The sequence below is a fragment of the Penaeus vannamei genome, chromosome 30 (assembly GCF_042767895.1).
Source record: "Penaeus vannamei isolate JL-2024 chromosome 30, ASM4276789v1, whole genome shotgun sequence".
NCBI lineage: Eukaryota > Metazoa > Arthropoda > Malacostraca > Decapoda > Penaeidae > Penaeus > Penaeus vannamei.
In genome coordinates this window covers 32,919,685-32,924,684 of record NC_091578.1, presented here as the reverse complement: position 1 = coordinate 32,924,684, position 5,000 = coordinate 32,919,685, and positions in this window count along the sequence as shown.

The following is a 5,000-nucleotide window of genomic DNA, read 5'->3' as shown; positions in this document are numbered from 1 at the left end:
CTTTCTCTTTCTCTTTCTCTCTCTCTCTCGATGAGGAGTAGGAGCAATAGGAGGAGCGAGAGGAAGGGGGGTAGATACAGTAGAAGGAGGAGGAAGAGGAGGAGGAGTAGGAGGAGGATGAGGAGGAAGAGGAAGAGGAGAAGTAAGAGTAGTAGGAGTAGGAGAAAGAGTATGAATAGGAGATGGAAGAAGAAGAGAAGAAGGAAGAAAAGGAAGAAAAAAGAAAAGGAGAAATATAAAATATCAAAAGTAAGAGAAGTAAGAGCAAGGAATAAGACCAAGAGTAGGAAGAAGAAGAAGAAGAAGACGAAGAAGAAGAAGAAGAAGAAGAAAAAATAGAAGAAAAAGAAGTAATAGAAGAAGAAATAGAAGAAGAAGAAATAGAAGAAGAAGAAATAGAAGAAGAAGAAATAGAAGAAGAAGAAATAGAAGAAGAAGAAATAGAAGAAGAAGAAATAGAAGAAGAAGAAATAGAAGAAGAAGAAATAGAAGAAGAAGAAATAGAAGAAGCAGAAATAGAAGAAGCAGAAATAGAAGAAGCAGAAATAGTGGAAGAAGAAATAGAAGAAGCAGAAATAGAAGAAGCAGAAATAGAAGACGCAGAAATAGTAGAAGAAGAAGTAGAAGAAGAAGAAAAAGAAGAAATAGTAGAAGTAGAAGTAGAAGAAGAAGAAGAGGAGGACAGTGATCCATCGCCGCCGTCCAGCCCAGCATCCGAGCACCATCATCTCCTCCCCACCTCGCATCCATACCCATCCATCCCTGCCAAGCTACATGATATGCCGCGCCGAGAACCCCTGGGACAGTGCGGCTATGGGCCCCCGAGGCAAGGGGTTCGCCAGTTTTTTTTGTTTATTTATTTTTTTAATTCTCTCGCTTACTCCTTTTAGTTTGTTTGGTTGGTTGTTTGTTTTTTCTCTGTCTCTGTCTCTGTCTCTGTCTCTGTCTCTGTCTCTGTCTCTGTCTCTGTCTCTGTCTCTGTCTCTGTCTCTGTCTCTGTCTCTGTCTCTGTCTCTGTCTCTCTCTCTGTCTCTGTCTCTGTCTCTGTCTCTGTCTCTGTCTCTGTCTCTGTCTCTGTCTCTGTCTCTGTCTCTGTCTCTGTCTCTGTCTCTGTCTCTGTCTCTGTCTCTCTCTCTCTCTCTCTTGTTTTTCTTTTCTTTTTTCGTTTATCGTTTTCTTTCTCTCGTTTTTATCTCTTTTGCTTTTCCTTTCTCTTGTTTTTATCTTTTTTTTTCTTTTCCTTTATCTCGTTTTTTCTCTATCCTTTTGTTTCTCTGACTTTCTCCTCCTTTCATCTTCTTTTCTTATTTTTCCCCTTTTCTCTCGCTTTTACTCTTCCGGTCTCTCTCCTGTTCTCTTGCTTTCTTATCTTTTTCTCTTCGTTTTTCTATTTTTTTCTTTTCTCCTTTCTTCTTCTCCCTCTTTTACCCCTCTCTCCCTTTTCTCATTTCTTCCTCCCCTTTTTCATCTCCCTCTCTCCCTTTTCTCCTCTTCCCCTCTCCTTCTTTCCCTTTTATTCTCTCTTCTCTTTCTTTCTCCACCTCTTCCTCTCTCCTTCTTTCCCCTTTATTCTCTCCTCTCTTTCTTTCTCCCCCTCTTCCTCTCTCACTCTTTCCCTCCTATTCTCTCATCTCTTTCTCTCTCCCCCTCTTCCTCTCTCTTTCTTTCCCTCCTATTCTCTCATCTCTTTCTCTCTCCCCCTCTTCCTCTCTCACTCTTTTTCATCTTCCCTCACAATTTTTTTCCTCAATATTTTTCATATATACATTTTTTCCTCTGAAGGCCATAGATACAATATGCCTACACCCAACCTTTGTGTTGTATATTTACGGTGAAAAAATGGAGGTCTGTGTCTTTATTTTTTAGAAAAAAAAAATGTTTTTTGAGAGTGGGTGTTGGGTTTCTTGTGTATATTGGAAAGGGAGATCTGTATTACTGAAATTCTTGCAAATTTGTTTGGGGAGGGGGGAAACATTTGTATGTCTTTGTTTTGCAGGGTGTATGGTGATGTGTGTGGTGTTTTGTTTGTTTGTTTTGTTGTTATTGGCGTTGTTGCTGTTGCTGTTGTTGGTAGTGATTGTGATGTTGTCTTTGTTGTTGTTGTTTGAGGTGGTGTTGTTGTTGTTGGTAGTGGTTGTGGTGTTGTCTTTGTTGTTGTTGTTGTTGTCTTTGTTCCTGTCGTTGTTTGTGGTGGTGTTATTGTTGTTGTCTTTGTCGTTGTCATTGCTAACATCTTCATTACCATCACTCCTCGTTCTCTACGTCTAAAAAGCTATTACACTTATCAAATCATAGCTATCACATCTAAATCTTGTAAACAACAACAACAACAACAAAAAGCAACTGGTCATTTCTCTCTTTCCTTCTTTTTTTTTCCCTTTTCCTTTTTTTTCTTCATCCACAAACCCATTAAAGTTAGCAACCGATGAAGGTAATTGCGGTAACGAACCATTAACTGTGGGAATCTTACCTTTAATGGGGCTGCTAAAGGATCCTGTTGTTGACGTTGTTGTTGTTGTTAATGCTGTTGTTGTTTTTGTTTGTTGTTATTTTTGTTTGTTTTTGTTTGATTTGTTCGCCTCGATTTCTGTTAGGTTTGTAAATGGCAGATTTTTTTTCTAAATTAATAAATAGGTTTGTAATGGTTGGGTTTGGTTACCTCTTTTGTGGCTTTTTGTGTTTGGTTTTATGTCGGTCTGTTTTAATTGATTATCTGTACTTTTCTCTCTCTCTCTCTCTCTCTCTCTCTCTCTCTCTCTCTCTCTCTCTCTCTCTCTCTCTCTCTCTCTCTCTCTCTCTCTCTCTCTCTCTCTCCCTCTCTCTTTATCTCTGTCTGTGTCTCTCTCTCTCTCTTTCTGTCTGTCTCTCTCTCTCTCCCTCTCTCTGTCTCTCTCTCTGTCTGTCTGTCTCTCTCTCTCTATCTTTATCTCTCTCTCTCTCTCTCTCTCAGCTTCCCTCCCCTCCCTCCCTCCCCTTCCCCATTCCCTCCCTCCCCTTCCCCCTCTTTCATATTACCCCCCTCCCCTCACCCCCTCTTTTCTCATAAAACCGCTTTGTTCTCAGGCCTTCTCCCCCCCATCCCCCCTCCCCCTGCCCTCCGCCCCCCCGCCCCTCAAATCTCATATCACCATCAATTTTCATTTTCATGGCAAAGTTACTATAGGGCAGAGATTTCATGGTTTCATTTCCTGTATCTGTTATTGGCACTGGGAAATTAAATGTTCGGGGCTTCATTTATATAGGGGGTGGGGTGGGGTAGGAGTGGGTGGGGTGGGTGGGGTAGGGGGTGGTGAGATGAGGGGGTTCTATGTCTTTCTTTCTGTTCTTCTGATCTGGTTCTCTCTCTCTCTCTTTCTCTGTATCGGTCTCAGTCTTTCTCTCTATCTGTCTTTTTTTTTCTTTCTCTCTCTATGTATCTCTCTCTCTCTCTCTCTCTCTCTCTCTCTCTCTCTCTCTCTCTCTCTCTCTCTCTCTCTCTCTCTCTCTCTCTCTCTTTCTCTCTCTCTCTCTCTCCCTCCCTCTCTCTCTCCATAATTATCATTATACCAACCTTCATTGCTGCTATTATCATATATTTTCACATTTGTGGTTCTTGAATACTGTTATTGGTTTACTATTAAAAATTATCAGCATTTTCATCATCATTACCATTATCATTAAAGTTATAATTACCATCACCATTAAATGACTTAATTACCCAAATTCCTAATTAAGAACAACCGTAAATATTCTTAGATATCAATCACCCACGCCCAATTTCACTCACGCCTAATTATCGAGTTGTGGGCGTATTATCGTAATTTTTTCTTCTTCAGTGGCTCACGCCCGTTTTTTCAGTCGTGGGCGTGATAATATGAGTATTTTATCCCTCGCTGTTTTACTACTTCACGCCCATTTCATACTCGTGGGCGTGTTTGTATGAGTAATACATTTTTTTTCATCCTTCGCTCACGCCCATTTCACAGTCGCGGGCGTGAGGGGCGTGGACACAGGCCACCCTTCACGCCCATTATATGGATTTCCCCACGTGTCTAAAATTTCTTTTTTTTTAGAATATAATTTTTCTTTCTTCATATTTCTTCCTGTTATTATAATTTTGAATTCTTATCTTTCTCATTTGCTTTCGTTCTTTTTGGTGAATGTTTTTTTACGATTTGTCCATATTTCTTTCTTTCTTTTTTCTCTTTCTGCCTCTCTCTTTCATTTCAAGATGTCAGCCATTAAGAAGTGTGATATATAAGCCTTTAAAGATTAAGTATTCACAATTTATTGGCAAATTATTTTCTTATTTATTAACCATATGCTGCTTTACATAGTTGCTTATCCATTTATCTATCTATTATATTTCATATGCTAATCCCACTCATTAATCCCAGAAAAAAGAAAATTAATAATCAATAAAACATTATCAAACCATATACATGGGTTCTCCTCATTTATTTCAAATCAAAATATACTCTTTATTTCAATAATTCCCCATATACTTAAAAGAAAATACTGCAAAGAAAAATACTTTAAAGAAAGACAAAAGTAATCGTAATATTTTGCGCTCGTAGTCCCTGAAAAAATGTAAACAAAACATCATAACAAAAGCTCATCGTCGACCCCGCGAATGACGTCACATTTTCCTCCGTGTATGACAAATTAATCTCTCTACTTCAATAATTCCTCATGTACTTTAAAGAAAATACTGCAAAGAAAAATACTCTAAAGAAAGACAAAAGTAATTGTAATATTTTGCGCTCGTAGTCCCTCAAAAAAATGTAAACAAAACATCAAAACAAAAGCGCTTCGTCGACCCCGCGAATGACGTCACATTTTCCTCCGTGTATGACAAAGGAAGGTTGTTTATCAGAGTTTCTCTTTTAGTTCTTTACTTACTCCTTTGCGGTTTGAGAAAAAAAGAGAGAAAAGAAAGGAAATAAAAAAATAAGGTACGGACTTTGGTTCAAATTTCCCGAGAGACAAATGACGTTGATTTGTGGTGAACTAATGGTGTC